This window comes from Malaclemys terrapin, chromosome 12, assembly GCF_027887155.1.
Source record: "Malaclemys terrapin pileata isolate rMalTer1 chromosome 12, rMalTer1.hap1, whole genome shotgun sequence".
NCBI classification, from domain to species: domain Eukaryota; kingdom Metazoa; phylum Chordata; order Testudines; family Emydidae; genus Malaclemys; species Malaclemys terrapin.
In genome coordinates, this window is record NC_071516.1 from 3187530 (window position 1) to 3205002 (window position 17473).

Sequence of the window (17473 nt, forward strand, 5' to 3'; positions counted from 1 at the left end):
CCGGAATGCCACCCCTGAAAATGTGCCGCCCCCAGCACGTGCTTGGTTTGCTGGTGCCTGGAGCCGGCCCTGGTTGCAAGAGTTGGAAACATAGCAACTGACAGAGAGAGGAAGGGTGGTCAGGGCACGAGTCTAGGATTGGGACACCTGGCTTCGAGTCCCTGTCCTACCACAGATTTTCTGTATGACCTTTGGGCAGGTCACTTAGCCTCTCTGTGCCTCCAATCCCAATCTGTATAGTGGGGATAACAGCCCTGCCCCGCCTCCCACACTGTGTGTCCAGAGAATTACCTATGAACGAATGCCACCCGCTGAGATCAATACCCCTATGTAATGGATGGGGAAAGTGACACAGACACATCCAAGATGTCAATGGCAGCCTGGATCTAGACGCTTCTCTTTTCCAATCTCCATTAAGTCACCTTTCCCCCCACCCCACACACACACCTTCATTCCTTCTTTGTATTTTGTCCTCTCTTTTTTTTTGTCCTTTCATTTTAAGCGTTTTAAATCTTTACAACAAAGGAAATTAAAAAGCCCAAAGGAACTATTTTCAAAATAATTGCACAATCAAAATGTATCCCTCAGTAAATTTAATTTGTAGGAAATAAAGAACCAAGTATTGCAATAAAGGGCTTCTAAACAAACCCTAATGCCTTACATGTGTAAATGCCTCAGCTGTATTTAAGCACCACATTTAGGTTGCTAACTGTTGGAAGAGGCGCTTGCATATTTAAATTGCACGTCCCCGGCCTGCCCATTTATTTTCATGCTCTGGGTTAGGCACTCTCCTTTTTTTAGCCTTTTATTTCTGGTGCTCGGTAGATTTGTATCCTCGTAAGCCCTGCCCGTGGAAAATGTCAAATAGGGTGCAAATGCAAATGCATTTAGACTTGTGATGGTTGCGCAGATCAGGCACATCTCTGGGGAAATGCAGCGCAAGGGCCAAATCCTGCTTCAGTTCCATGTGTGTAAATCCAGGGCAACTCCACTATCGTCAGAGGGATCACTCTATGCAAAGGAGAGCGGAATGGGTCCCTAAGAGATAGCTTGCACCTCCCCAAGTTAGGGTAGCTACAAGAACATCAGAACGGCCACACTGGGTCAGACCAAAGGTCCATCCAGCCCAGTATCCTGTCTACCGACAGTGGCCAATGCCAGGTGCCCCAGAGGGAATGACCAGAACAGGGAATCATCAAGTGATCCATCCCCTGTCGCCCGTTCCCAGCTTCTGGCAAATATAGATGCACATATATAGCACTCTGTCTGTCCCTTCGTACATATCCCTGCACTCCAACACCTTCCTAGTTAGGGCCAAATACAGGGAGTAACTAAGAACCAAATCATGCTCCATACGTGTGAGACTAGCCACTGTTCTGGGACCTCGGAGGCCCCCACACCCATCGGTGCAGCTAGGGAGTGAGTTTCAGCCTCAGCTTAGAATTCTTTACTCATGAGGGTTTGATCTGCGCATATTTCCAAAGGAACACAGGAATTGCCACCTCCGATCACTTCAGGGGTCTCTCAAAGTCATCCTGACAGCTGGCAAGTAACAGCTCCTAAAGGCCTGGATGTTCTGTAGCTAAATCCCCTCTAGCTCGCTTTGGTTTTGACGGAGAGTGGCTGACACCCCCTTGCCTCCCTTTGAACAATCCGTTCATGCCACCCCGCTGCATTCCGGGGGATCTAACGTCTTTGTCTCCAGCAGCACCCTGCTTTTGGACTGGCAAATGGCTACAATTGGGTGGTTGCCATTCCTGGAGTCAGAGCCTCTTTCTGGAGTCAGAATCCGCTCCGCTCACCCACTGAAACGCAGGGTAAGTTACCGCGTGACGTGGAGTATTCTCACCATGCTTTGCGTGGTGTGGAGCCATTATATTAAATACAAGATCAAACGGCTTCTGGAAAGTCATGACCGTGTTCGGGCAACCGACGCTGCGCGGTTCAGTATCTCGGCTGTTGGAAACTCTCTGCTTTTGAGGCATATTAATTTTTCCATATATTCCTTTTCCAGCTTGTGGCTACACCTCTCTCTTCCTCTCTTAATAATACCTGGCTCCCACAGGAGAATTTTCCCTTGAAATATCCAGCACTACTTTTTTATGACTTTTATTCTGTATCTTAATTAGTGAACTGGAAAAAACGTCGTCTGTTACATACCATATGTGAGCCTGTACCTCAAATTGCAATGGAAGGAGGCTTATTCCTAAAGGGTTTCAAATACCCGTTATTGTACCATTAGGCAGAGATAAATACCCTGTGGTATAGGCTGGTAATATCACCCTGCAGTCACAGCAACCGATCCGGTTTTAAATTAAATGATAAAGCCCCCACCCCCACGATCTGATTTCCGCTACTCAGTGTCTCCTGTGTAAAGAGATCGGGCTGCATGGTGCACATGGAATAGCTGCGCTTACCTCCAATACCAACCCGGGCGCAGTGTTTGCACCGCACGTGAGGTTTCCTGGTTTTGAAGACATGCGGTTAGTTAGCAATCTGCTGATTGAGCTGAGTGCAAAGTGTTGCCACCGTTAAATAAACCAATCTTCTGCACGCGGCTTGCATTAGGGACGACTCTGATGGACAGTCCTGAGCGTTCCTGTCCTATCCGGTTCTCGAGCTGCCATCGTCAGCTGCATCTACACACATTTCGGGAGTCGCTGGGGAAGCCTCTTTGCTTATCTTTTCTATCTATTTTCTTCCCAAATCGTTAAAGCAAGAAATAACTCTTTAGCCCACCTCATTTCCCTCCTCCAACCCCTCCTTGAAACTCTGCGGTGCTGCTGACAACATCATGCTGCCCAGTACTGTCTCATTGTTTCCCCCCCATTGGTCTGTATCCATCTGTTGTCTCATGTCTTATACTTAGATTGTCAGCTCCATGGGGTTGGGCCCGTCTTTGTTCTCTGTTTGTACAGAACCTAGCACCGTGGGCTCCTGGTCCATAAGTGAGGCTCCTACGTGCTACAGTAATAATAATAAATCATAATGACAAGACAATATTAATAAAAGATGCTGTCCCCGATGTTTAATGGTGCCTGAATGACAAGCACACAAACAGGCAGTGGCCTGGAGAGCCAGGTCCAACCACCCCTTGTGGTTTTTTGATCCAGATTCAGACCCAAGCTTTCCGGTCCCCATAGAACAGGTCTGAACCAGAACACACATCCATCTGAAACCCCTCCACCTCTGGGGAACCAGATCCAGGCCTGGGGTCATCTCACGATCGAATTGTCCGTATGACCAGCCGGTACATCCAGTCAGGCCAATTCAGCTTTCGTAGTGTGTACTTGCGTGGGTATAGCATCCTTTCAGCCCATAAGAGCTCAAAGTGCCTCACAAACAATGCAGCACCACTGCAATCAACACAACCACCGGGGAGATGCCGAGTGGCAACCAGGATAAAAGAAACAGAACAACAACAATGCAGGGGGCAGAGGTGAAATCTTGGCAAAGGCTCCTGAGACAAACCCTTGTTTGCGTGAAAAGTCCCAGCGGATCAGTGATGTTCACTCCAGCCAGACAGGGCCAGACTCAGTTATAAAGGTTTCACCCAAGAGATCTGAACCTGGAGATTGATCCTGGCCCCGATCCAGCACAGCAGACGTGCTGAAATGTGTTGCTGGATGAAGGCCAGAGAATTCGGCACCTGGCAGCATCCCGCCCCCGGTAAACTGCATGGAGGCCTCTTTTTGTTGATGAGTATTTTCTGTGGCTATCAATTGCCAACAACAAAGACTATTAATTACTCAACAGCTCTGACAGCAGAAGCAGATACTTCCAGAGAACATTGCCTGACAATACCCAGGCTGCTTGGGATGGGGAGGGATGCTAGCTGGCTGAAGGTGCCATTCAAAAATGAATGTACTGTCCTCAGCATTGACTGTCTGGACAGCACTCCGGAGAAATGAGCATTGTGGCGAATGGGAGAAAATCTCTTCCTTCTTCATTGGCCTTTTTTGAGTTTTGCCCACTACTGGGTGTGGTTTGTATCTTTCCCGAAGGGTTTGCGGAGGAAAGGTCTATGGAGCCATGAGCCATCACCGAGGATTTTTTTTTTTCATTTATTCTTTATCTGCTCCCAACCAAAGCGTAGGGAAGTTGTTCTGAATGACGTGCGGCCCAAGCAGTGCCGAGGTAACGCTCAACTCAATCAGCCTTTATTGGCAGGACAAGCGGGACGGGCATTGCCAAAGCATAAGAAAAGGTCAGACCCCCTCGGTTCTCTGTCACAGGCTGGCATGCCCCACCCAGGATGGGTCATTGGCCATTTTTTTCCCCGGGGGGCAGGTGGCTAAGCCATGCGGGCCCTTTTCACCATCGCTTGCTTCCTCCCAGGCTCTCAGACACAGCCTAACCGTATCGCTTTAAACCAGACGCCTTTAATATGCTGATTGGCCCCTTCCCCAGGCCTAGACAAGCCGGTGGAGAGGGTGAGAGCTCCTGGGCTCCAGCAGCCAACTGGTCTGTGCACAAGACAGCCCCAAGGAGCAGTGGCTTTCATGTGAAAGTAGTTTTCACTCTATGAAGTAAAATGACGCTCAACCTCCTTGCTTCACAGCTGGAGCATTGCCATTTCTTTAAGGGATCAGCTGAGCCGGTACGAGACACACCGAAGATCCCTGGAGAGTAGCAGAAAGTGAGTCGCCTCCATGGTGGGGAGGGGCAGAGGGCAGGAGTGTGTCCAAAATGTGTTGTCATTAGCTAGCAGGCTAGCCAGGGATTTCTGGTGGCTCAGCCTGCCCGTTAGTGGGTTGTAGCCCCACAATGAACTGGATAAGGATCCTTGCACTTACACGCTACAGCATTTGCAATGTGAGGATCTCAGTGGACTTGAGGGGACATTCATTAATGTCACCTCCCAACCTCCCTCGGAGGTAGCTGACTATTATCCCTATTTCATAGATGGGGAAACTGAGGCACGGAGTGATGATGTGATCTGCCCCAGGTCACATGGCGGGTCAGTGGCAGAGGAGGGAATAGATCCCAAGAAGCCTGGCTCTCAGTCCCTGCTCACACTGTGTTCCTGGCCAGAATTGCCCTCACCCCACTGTCCTGCAACCAGCCCATTTCCTAGCAAACAGCTCAATAAAGGAAAGAGAAAGAAACCCTTCAGTGCCAAGCTGAATGGAACAATTCTTGCCTGAATTACACAGAAGCCAATGGGGCTGTGCAGGATGTAATTCAGAGGAGAACCTGTCCCCATCCTTTAGGACGGTGCCTAATATTCTATGACCTTTATCTGATATGGGGCTACTGAGATGTGTTTGGTGCAAGTAAAAAGATTTCCAAGCAAAGGATCACATGCTGTGATACAAACGTGTGATCTTGTATCAAGAGGCTAAACATTGTGGGGTTGTTTCTCTTAAAAATAAGCATTGCTTATTGTGTTATTAAAGGGTTCCCCTTTATTTCCTTAAGAACATAAAAACAGCCCTACTGGGTCAGAGCAAACGTGCATCGAGCCCAGTGTCCTGTCTGCCGACAGTGGCCAATGCCAGTTGCTTCAGAGGGAATGAACAGAACAGGCAATCCTCAACCCTGTCCTCCACTCCTAGCTTTTGGCAAACAGAGGCTAGGGACACTCAGAGCATGGGGCTACATCCCTGACCACCCTGGCTAATAGCCACTGATGGACCTATTTCCTTGAAATGGGGGTGGTTACTGCCACAACATTTGCCTCATCTGTTAATTTCTCCCAAATTGCATTCCCCTGGAACAATGAAACCATAATACACATGGAAAGAGAGAGGGGATTTTCCTACAGGGAAGAGATTGAAACCACATGCTGGGGGAGTGAGCAGCAGTAGCACTAGAAGGAACCAGACAGTAAAAGAACACTTAGACAGAGCAATATATCTATCAACAGTGATGTTAAATGTTTCATAAATTAGTTTAGCTTTTAAAACAGACACAACTAGGTCTGACGAATGCTGCCAAAAGGGTTTAAAAACAATGAGAACAAGCCCGATCTTCTGTGCTCTCAGAACAGCCTGTGAAAGCGGTGATGAAAGTTCTGCTTGTAGAGGGTGCATCACACTAACAGATTTGTGACTCATCTGCTGGCCACGTTTGACAACGCTCTGGTTTTAAGAGAGTAAAGGGTTTCAGTCCGAATTTGCCTTCCCTGCAATGTATACTGATGCCCCATATTTCATCTGAGGTTAATAATCCGTGGCACGTACAGCATTGCCAATATTAAAGCATGGGGCGGTTTGGAGGCTGCTTTTCATCCAAGGAGCTCAAAGCACTTTACAAAGGTGGGGCAGTATTAGCAATATTTTTAACAGATGGTCAAACTGAGGCACAGGGCAATGGTGTCAATTCACCCAAGGTGACAGAGTGAATCGGGTGGGAGTACAGCCCTCTGCACTCGACCAGACTGTGGCTGCTCCCATACGACACGATTATTCTAAGGCTACAGGTGGGAAGGTAAAACAAACCAGGAGGGAAGTGCTCTGAGTTTGGATTGTACAGTCGCATGTGTCTCGAGCTCTCTTTGCTCTGCCAGAATAAGAAGGCTGTATGGGAGAGGATAGTGCAAGTCAGTACAGGAAGAAAGACAGTGGGAAAGCCATCTATATGCGCCTGGTCTGCACAGGAGGGCAGCTACTGGGCCACCCTCTGCAACCTCGTGGTCAGCATAGGAAGGGAGCCATGGGGAGCCCCAAACTGCTCGTGTCCTTCAGTGAAGTCAGACCCCCGCTTTCTCATAAGAACATAAGAACGGCCATATTGGGTCAGACCAAAGGTCCATCTAGCCCAGTGTCCTGTCTTCCGACAGTGGCCAATGCCAGGTGCCCCAGAGGGAATGACCAGAACAGGGAATCATCAAGTGATCCATCCCCTGTCGCCCATTCCCAGCTTCTGGCAAACAGAAGCTAGGGACACCATTCCTGCCCATCCTGGCTAATATCCATTGATGGACCTATCCTCCATGAATTTATCTAGTCCTTTTTTGAACCCTGTTATTTTGTCTTGGCCTTCACAACATCCTCTGGCAAGGAGTTCCACAGGTTGACTGTGCGTTGTGTGAAAAAATACTTCCTTTTGTTTGTTTTAAACCTGCTGCCTATTAATTTCATTTGGTGACCCCTAGTTCTTGTGTTATGAGAAGTAGTAAACAACACTTCCTTATCTACTTTCTCTACACCAGTCGTGATTTTATAGACCTCTATCATATCTCCCCTTAGCCATCTCTTTTCCAAGCTGAAAAGTCCCAGTCTTTTTACTCTCTCCTCCTCGCAGTGCATGTCTGCATCCTGCCCTGTGCCAAAGTCTCCTGCACAAGGATTTGACCTGGACTTGGACAGAACGATCCACTCCTTTAAAGCAGCTCTAACCTGGGCGGGGCCCCCATGCTACCGGCACCAACAATCAAGCAGAACTGAGCCAGGCCCTGGGAGGCAGACCAGGGAGGGAGGGCTTGCAGGCCGCACAGCCTGGTAAAAGCTGTGGCACTGCCCTGCTCCAGAACTTCAGTACATGCTAACTCCCAGCACCCCCCAGCTGCCAGGGAGAGGAGGTTTGAACACTCGTACCTGAGCTGAAGCCTCCGTGGGCTCCATTTCACCCCCTCTCCTTCCAAAGTGGACTCAGCCCTTCACCAGCAAAGTATCACAAGGACCTCTGTGACCTCCTCCAGTGGGCACATCCTCCACTAACCTCTGCTGGCAACTGGCTACCCAGAGGAAAAGCCATTCACCCAAACAGCCAGCTCCCTACAAGTCATTCAGGCACCAGGACCAGCTCTGTTCTCCCTAACAGAAGGCTTCCCATATAACCGCAACGGGTATGGGTGCTGAAGCGCCCGACTCCAGGGATATCCGATTGGCTCTGCTTAAGAACTGACCAGCGGCAGCTGCCCATTAGCATAACCTCAACCACAGACACCTCCAGGAGGACGTGCGCCAACAGCCTCTCTCAGCTGCCCAGTGCCAGGAACTACAGGTCCTTGGCAATGAGAAAGCAGCTGAAAAGCCAAGTCCCAGGATTATTAGTTGAGAGAGTTGCAGTGAAGAGATGCTCCACAGCCAGTGCATCTACTTAATTTATTCCTACCACGCTACGGCTGCTCTGTGTGCAGAGCGAGGGCCCTTTAGTTAGTTTAACAGCAGGAATTCCCTGGTGGCCGGCGGCCGCGCTGCATTCTGTATTGATATGGAAGTTGGATCACAGGCTCTGAGTGGGATACGAGGATGCCGCCCCCCCCCCCCCCAAATGGCAGGATGTGCATACGTCACTTCACTTGAGCTGGCTGCAGTTTCTGTCCTTTATGTCTCTAGAATTTGTGTCTGACCAGTCGATTGAGAAATCTGTTTTCTTTTCCCCTCGTTAAAGTGAAATATTGCACCAGGGCCCGTCCACCGGGAGCAATGAGCCAAGGGGAAAGTATGAACGCCAGGAAGGGCTGTGGTTTGCGTGACGGAGATGGAGCCGACCGTGAGATTCTGCGGCGATTGACACATCGGTTTACCTGCCTCATGCTGCTAGCCCCAACCGCTTTCCTTCAAGCCGGTCCAACTCGTTTAATGCCACGGGAACTTAACGAGCGCACCAGGCTGCTGCCCCCACCGCTTCCAGCTTTGCCTTGGCTCCTGCAATCTGGAGGTTGCTCAAGGCCTTCGGGCTGTTCCCTGAAGTCATTCGGGTCCAGCAGCAAGCGGCTAACTTCCCTTCTCAGCGTTTTGCTTCATAGCGGGGAGAAGGGTAGCGAAGTTAACTGACGAAGCCAAGAGCAACCCCGAGCTTTATCCTTGCAGCGTTAATCTCATTTCAGGATGTTCGCTGGGCATCTGTCATGGCAACAAATCCTGTCCCTGTTACTAATTTACCAGACAAGTCCTGGTGCTCTTTCCCAGGACTTTCTCCAACAGTGCCTTCGGTGGGAGGCTGATTCCCGGTACCTCCTGGTCGAACGCAGGTGTGGCTCCGAGCCCTAGTTTATAGGTCAGTTGCAGTTATGTTGCTTCAAGGAGTGAGAACCAGATACTCTGGCAAAGGGATACAGGAGCCGACGTAGAGGGGCCTGATGCCATTCTTATGGGAAAGCAAATAATGTTTGTCTCAGTTCAGGGCAACTACACCTGTATTCCCCCTGCCTGTGGTCCACCAAGGACACCCACTTTGGGTTTCTGGCTCCCAGCCATCACCTCTCTTGGGCGGAGACCAGTGAACTGCCTGAAGTTATGTCACCACACAACTCTTTCTAAGCAAGCACCTTTATTCTTAAGATGAAAGCGTTACCGAGAAAACATATTAAAACACGAAAAGAACCTACCACATGCTAAAAAGCTCACCAGAGGTCTCCCCCAACTCCAACCTAGGGCTCTACTCGGTTCTAATCCTTCAAACTCACAACTGGGTTTATACAGCTTGCCTGACTGATGCAGCGTTTTATGTGTAGTCCTGCCCTTAATTTCCCAGACTTCAAGAAGAGCTCTGTGTAAGCTTGAAAGCTTGTCTTTCTCACCCACAGAAGTTGATCCAATAAAATATATTACCTCACCTACCTCGTATCTCAGGTGATAGTAAAAGTCTTCCAGATGAGCCCCTGTATGTATTTCTAACAGCAGCATTTTCCAAATGCCTAAGAAGTTAAATGTGTGAGTGTTATTTCCTGTGGCCTCAGGAAGGCAAGAAAATTTGCTGACTCACAAAGGATGTTCTGATTTCTCCCTCCCAGATTATTTTTGGCAAGGTCACCTTGATATTCCCCTAATGATGTTACATTCACTTTTCTGTGGTTTGTGGTTCCTCTGACATCGTACATGCCTCTGACTTAGTTGAGTTAAAATTAATTGGCGCAGAAAACTAAAGTTGCTGAAAATATTTCAACTCAGATTGCCACAAAACATAAAGCTGAACATGTTACGAACAAAGTGTCTCAGTGAAAAACGAGAGTACAAAGCTGCAAATAACCCTGTCAACATGAATAGCTGTCCTTAATTGTGGTACAGCCGTAAGTGCCTTCGAGAAGCAGAAGGAGATGCTCTCTTAAAAAATCCAACCGTAACACTGAAGCATATTTTCATGTTTTGCAATATTGTCTTTATTTTAAAAATTAGGTTAGCAAATATTTTGGTTTGATGTTGGCAAGCTCTGCTTTGCAGAGGCCTAAACTGCAGAAATATAGATGGGAAACTAGAAAACAGCCTAGGGCAGACTTTCAAAAAGCGAGCCCTTCAACTGCTTACACAAAGTGTGTGTCCGTGTTGCATGCCCAGTTACCAAAATTATGCACCCAAATTGGGTAACTGCAATCCCAAATGACCAGAACTGACCCTTTTACATGTGCAGTTACTGAATCTACTGACACAAACACACCAACTGAGCATGCAAATTAGATTCACAATTGAGTGTTTGCTTTGCTCATGGAACAAAGTGCTGTTAGTTTCTTTGAAAATCAATCCCTATCGTTTCAAAGTGGGAGTGTGTCAACCTTTGACAGCCGAATGGTCTCACACAGGGTTTCACACTGAATGAAACTGGACTGCAATTGTATATCAGCAGGCCATGAGAAAATTCAAGGGAGCAGCATGGGATATGGGAGGTGACTTTTCCTTTATCATGTTACAGGCGGGGAGACATCATGTCCCCTTTCCCACTTGTATACCTGACACAGTCTGCTCCTCTCTGATACGGCACCTTAATGAATTGGGATCTTACACCGTTTTTTCTCTTTCCGGTCCCATTAACCACCCCAAGGTGGCAGGAAAGCCAGCACAATACTGCTGTTGAGAACTCAGTAGCAGGAAAAGGGGCTGAGAATGATCAATTTGGGCTGTCACCATCAAACCAAACAACCTGCTGTTCACAGATCTAACAAGAGAGAATTTTGGAGCGATGCCAGCAGACTGGTACAATCAAAGGTAAAAGATAGATGACAGCTGGTTACCAAGACAGCTATTTCCCTGGCAACCAGAAGGCAGGAAGGAAACCTAGGAGGAAGATGGCAAGATGTGATTAGCTGGGGGCTGAGATAAGACCAACACTTCTATAATGTAGTGAGTTTTGCATGCTCAAAGCACTGTACAGACATTCACTAATTAAGCCTCACGAGGTAGATAAGTATTAGCCCCCTTTTATAGACCGGGAAACTGGGACAGAAAAGTTAAGGGTGGCTAATTTTGGATTGCCCCAGTTTTAGACACCTTGGTTTCCAGAGGTAATGAGCACGTACAGCTCCCATGTGACTTCAGCCAAGTTGTGGGTTCAGGCCCTTGGTGTCTAGTGTTGGGAACCCCAGGTTAACAGACACTTTGGAAAATCTGGGCCTAAGTGACTCCTCCTGAACCACACAAAGAGTCACTCACCAAGCCTGGGCTAGGAATTCTGGGACCTTACCCTTATGCTCTGTCCACTGCATCAAGCTGCCTCTCCCATTTAATTTTAGGATCTCCTAGAGCTGGAAGGGATCTTGAAAGGTCATCGAGTCCAGCCCCCTGCCTTCACTAGCAGGACCAAGTATGGATTTTGCCCCCCCGCTCTCTAAGTGGCCCCCTCAAGGATTGAGCTCACAACCCTAGGTTTAGCAGGCCAATGCGCAAACCACTGAGCTATCCCTCCCCCCATGTAAAATTGGTGTTGATTTAGAGTCAGATTCTGCCCTGGTTTTCCCCCTGAGCCACCCCAGTGACTTCAGCAGAGCTACAAGGGGGGGGCGGGGGTAAGCCAGGGCAGAATGTGCTTCTCAGAGGCTAAGATGGGACAGATGTGTTCCTGTTGCTTCTCCATTGTCTCCAGCCTGGCTCAGTGCCTCTGGGAGGAGTCAGCTCCAGGGAGGAGTCCCGCAGACTTTAATGAGCCCCTGAGTGATGTCTGAGGTTTCAGCAGAACTGCTCAGCGGGGCTCCCTCCATGTGCCTGGTTCCCACCAGTTGTTGACAGAGGCCCTTGTGTGCAGTGACTCACTGGGACACCAAGCAGATGAGTGAACACCCTTCCCCAGCCCCAGCTAGATACCCTTCTGCTTTGCAAACGCCTGCTCCTTCTGCCTCTGTCTTAGCGCTGGTGCCGGATCAGCCAGCGCCCAGCCTAGTCTAGTCTGTCTAGGTTCTTTTACCACACTCATCACTGTAGTATCTGAGCGCCTTCCCAGAGCACATTAAGCAACGTGACTACACATCTGTCCCGTGTTCTCTGCCCAGGGGGGAATCGGGTGCAGTAGAGTGACTTGTTTCAGTAGGTTTTTGTTTTATTTGGGAGTTTGCTGGCAGAGGGAGTCCCCCCGAGATCCTCTCGGAGCTCTCTCTGTTGTACCTCTCTCCCCTTCAAAACAACTGTACACACATTCGCTAATTACTGTACAGACATTCACCCGTCTCAGAGTTCTCCTGGCCCAGCACTGGGGCCCTGACTTCCTTTCACAAAAGAGATTTAGCCTGAAGCACCAGCACTTAGCCCTGCTCTTCATCCCTATTACAGTCTGATTGTTCTGCTCCCACAGGACTCCTGGGTTCTGCCACCGACCGACCTGCTGTGCGACCAGGACCAAATCCCTTGATGTCTCTGTGCTTCACTCTACCCAGCTACGAAATGGGTGTGGTGCCTGCTTCACGGGGTGCTGCAAGGCTTGTGTGCAAAGCAGGCTGAGAAGAAGTGGGGGGCTATTACGGCAGGGCTGTTACGGCAAAGCAGTTGTATCCTACAGGGATGGACCTGAACCAGAATCCTGCCCCCAAACACTCCCACATCTGCGGCAGTTTGGGTGGGGAACCTGATCTTTGCGGGGCCCACCTCTAGTTCTGTCTCTCTAACTGCTACCCCTTCTCCCTCTACAATGGGGGAGGGAGTTGGGGGGCTGCAGAGGGGGCTCCCCCAGCCTTTCTGCGTCTGAGGCAGGTATGGGGTTACCCCTGTGGAGGTAGAGTGACCAGACAGCAAGTGTGAAAAATCGGGACAGGGAGTGGGAGGTAATAGGAACCTATATAAGAAAAAGACCCAAAAATCGGGACTATCCCTATAAAATCCGGACATCTGGTCACCCTATGTGGAGGAGTCAGGAACGCCTCTCCTTGGGAGTACAAGCTTCGTGCAGCCTTGAAATGGAGACTCACCTCTGGGCTCAGACATTCTGCCTGAGAAAGTGCAGTCCTGGGGTTCTATTGAAAGAGACAGAGGGCCCTCTAGTGTGCGCTTTTAGTTCCTGGAGCCATCGCAGGTCGAGAGCGGGGCCTGGAAGTTACTAACCGGAGGAGGGCTCTGCCCTGTTTCACATGAATCTAGGACACAGGAATGGGCCAATAACTCTCTGAGGGGTGCAAAACAATCCAACCCCACTTCATGCCAGGCGCTGGGGTTTGCAGGTAGGAAGATAAATCCAGGAAGGGAGGAGATCGCTCGTCACAAGAGAGCACTGATTTAGGCTGCCCCTTGCTGCAGACTTGCAGAGAGAAGCTGTCTCCGTGGCATTGTACAGCACCCATCCTCTCACTTGGGACCAAAGTTTCAGCTAGTCTCACGCTGGCCGGTGATTTCACACATGTAACAGATGCTTCCTGCTGCCCAGCCCCTCTCTCCCCAGGACCCCACTGTGGGACACAGAGGCAACAGGTGGGATTTTATTTATTTCAGGAAAGGCCCTTTCCAGAGTTTCCTTCCCGTGGGATAATATTTCTGCTCCCAGGAAAATCCCGGGGTCATCTACACTGCGTTATTGCCGCTCCAGTAGGCCAACCTGCACTCGCTTTCATCTAGCTCGCATGGCTGAAAGCAGAAGTGAAGATACAGAGGCCTGGGGCTTCAGCGCAGGCTAGCTATGCAAGTACGTGCCCTGGGTCCCTGGTCGTACCTGGGCAGCCTGCCCTGAAACCCATTCTGCCGCGTCTTCCCTGCTGCAATCACACCTTTGATTGCCGTGTAGACATACCCTCAGACTGGAGTGGTGTGGCCCTGATCACTGGCTTCCTGTTCCTCTGGTCTGATGGATTCTGGAGACAACAGCAGCCTGCTTGTCAGGTGAGGTTTCAGAGTGGTAGCTGTGTTAGTCTGTATCACCTTAGTTAGTCCTTGTGGCACCTTAGAGACGAACACATTTATTTGGGCATCAGCTTTCGTGGGCTACAGCCCACTTCATCAGATGCATGGAGTGGAAAACACAGGAGCAGGTATAAACACATGAAAAGATGGGAGTTGCCTTACTAAGTGTGAGGTCAGTCTAAGGAGACAATTCAATTAACAGTAAGGTCAGGGGCATTTCGACTGAGCAGAGGAGAATGCTCTCTGCCCCAGTCTCCATACCCCGGGACAGCTCAGAACCTGGAACTCAGAACACTAGAAACATCATCACTCGGCAACCTCAGGGCAATAAAGCGGCAGAACCCAAAGCCTCACATCGCTTCCCCTCTATCTAACCTGTGCAGGGCTGAACTGCATCATTTCAGAAGTGGTGGAGTGCAGCTGGAAAGGTTGGTAACACACACGGCAGACTGAGTCCCCGCTGAATTCATCTGGGGACCTGTTATTCTTAATACAAAGAGGGCCTGGTTCTGCTCTCACTCGTGACAATTTTCCACCCAAGCAAGTTCACTGTTTCAAAGGCATTCATCTGGACTGGCACTGAAGTGAGGCCAGCATCAATTCCAGGGCTCTGCCCTTCACTCCAATCTCAGATCAAAGGGGCACTGGGATTGAATGTATATGCTTACTTAATGGTTACCTCTTGGTAATTAATTACATACCTACAGTCAAATCCACCCACCGCGCCTGCTTGCTGGGCTCCAGCGTGGTCACAACTGCTTGTGAAACTATCTGTCCAATCTGGGTACCCTTGAGTAGTAAGGCCCTGGTCTTGTTCACACGTATGCCGGTGCTTATTTCTAAACACCCCTGGAAGTGTTTGCAACAACAGGGCCTAAGAAATGAATCTGATTAGTGTTATCTGTTAATTAGCTATTGTAAGATAGCCACTTCTTCCTGAAAAGAACCCTCCCCTGCTCCCAGATACCCAGCAATAGAAGTTGGTCCAATAACAGATATTACCTCACCCACCTTGTCTCTCTAACATACTTCCCGATGGACAGGATCACTCATTCCTGTTAGCATCAGAGTGCCATGAACGAAAGGTGGTTTTTTGTAGTTCTGTCACCTGGCAGAAAATTCTCTGAATAATTCACTCTGCGTAAAGACGTAAGTGTTTTGTTTGTGGTTATTATGAATCGTTAGTGGGTATTATTCTCCACATCAATACGGAGCACAATTGGAAATGTCAGTGCTAAGGCCCAGATCCTGCAAACGCTTATGCATGAGCATCACTGGACACCTGCTCCGTGAAGTGTTTGCGGGACCAGGGCCCAAATGAGCACAACAGGACCTATTGAACTGATAGCTATTTGTCAGGAATTAGTTACAAACCCGTAACAAGTCAAACTAACTCCATGAGCTTGACTGACAGACAACTGAAGTTTCTGGTTTTTTCCCCATGAATAAAGTGCAACCAGATTGCAAGATACTTTCCAACTTTTTCCTCTATAATTGAGTTTTCCCCAGTGCCAAACATCCCAAATGTTATTAAACCAAAATGATGTTGGAGACTTTTTTTGTTTTTTACCTTGTCATTAAACCTCAGTCCCCAGACTAAAAACAGCCTGAAAATATATCTCAGGGGGAACATAAGAGCATAAGAACGGCCCTACTGGATCAGACCAAGGGTCCATCTAGCCCAGTATCCTGTCTGGCCAATGCCAGGTGCCCCAGAGGGAATGAACAGAACAGGGAATCATCAACAAAAACAACAAGGAGTCTGGTGGCACTTTAAAGACTAACAGATTTATTTGAGCATAAGCTTTCGTGGGTAAAAAACCTCACTTCTTCAGATGCATGGAGAATCATGGGGGACGGGACCCTGGGAGGGGAACAGGAGGGGTACAGGACTCCGGGAAGGGGGACGGGACTCTGAGGAGTGGGACAGGACAGGACTCTGGGGAGGGGAGGGAAGGGAGACAGGACTCCAGGAAGGCGGACGGGACTCCGGGGAAGGGGACAGGAATCTGGGGAAGGGGACAGGAGGGGGACGGGACTCCAGGGAGGGGAGGGGGACAGGACTCCAGGGAAGGGGACAGGAATCTGGGGAAGGAGACAGGAGGGGGACGGGACTCTAGGGAGGGGAGGGGGACAGGACCCTAGGGAGGGGAGGGGGACAGGACAGGACTCCGGGGAAGGGGACAGGAATCTGGGGAAGGGGACAGGAGGGGGACGGGACTCCGGGGATAGGAGGGGGACGGGACTCCGGGGAAGGGGACAGGAATCTGGGGAAGGAGACAGGAGGGGGACGGGACCCTAGGGAGGGGAGGGGTACAGGACAGGACTCCGGGGAAGGGGACAGGAATCTGGGGAAGGGGACAGGAGGGGGACGGGACTCTAGGGAGGGGAGGGGGACGGGACCCTAGGGAGGGGAGGGGTACAGGACAGGACTCCGGGGAAGGGGACAGGAATCTGGGGAAGGGGACAGGAGGGGGACGGGACTCCGGGGATAGGAGGGGGACGGGACTCCGGGGAAGGGGACAGGAATCTGGGAATGGGGACAGGAGGGGGACGGGACTCCAGGGAGGGGAGGGGTACAGGACAGGACTTTGGGGACAGGACAGGACTCCGGGGAAGGGGACAGGAGGGGGAAGGGACTCTAGGGAGGGGAGGGGGACGGGACCCTAGGGAGGGGAAGGGTACAGGACAGGACTCCGGGGAAGGGGACAGGAATCTGGGGAAGGGGACAGGAGGGGGACGGGACTCTGGGGATAGGAGGGGGACGGGACTCCGGGGAAGGGGACAGGAATCTGGGAATGGGGACAGGAGGGGGACGGGACTCCAGGGAGGGGAGGGGTACAGGACAGGACTTTGGGGACAGGACAGGACTCCGGGGAAGGAGACAGGAGGGGGATGGGACTCTAGGGAGGGGAGGGGGACGGGACCCTAGGGAGGGGAAGGGTACAGGACAGGACTCCGGGGAAGGGGACAGGAATCTGGGGAAGGGGACAGGAGGGGGACGGGACTCTGGGGATAGGAGGGGGACGGGACTCCGGGGAAGGGGACAGGAATCTGGGAATGGGGACAGGAGGGGGACGGGACTCCAGGGAGGGGAGGGGTACAGGACAGGACTTTGGGGACAGGACAGGACTCCGGGGAAGGGGACAGGAGGGGGAAGGGACTCTAGGGAGGGGAGGGGGACGGGACCCTAGGGAGGGGAGGGGTACAGGACAGGACTCCGGGGAAGGGGACAGGAGGGGGACGGGACTCTGGGGATAGGAGGGGGATGGGACTCCGGGGAAGGGGACAGGAATCTGGGGAAGGGGACAGGAGGGGGAAGGGACTCTAGGGAGGGGAGGGGGACGGGACCCTAGGGAGGGGAGGGGTACAGGACAGGACTCCGGGGAAGGGGACAGGAGGGGGAAGGGACTCTAGGGAGGGGAGGGGGACAGGACTCCGGGGAAGTTGCCAGTCGCTGCTCTAGCAAACTGCGGCAATGCAGCGCCTGTGGC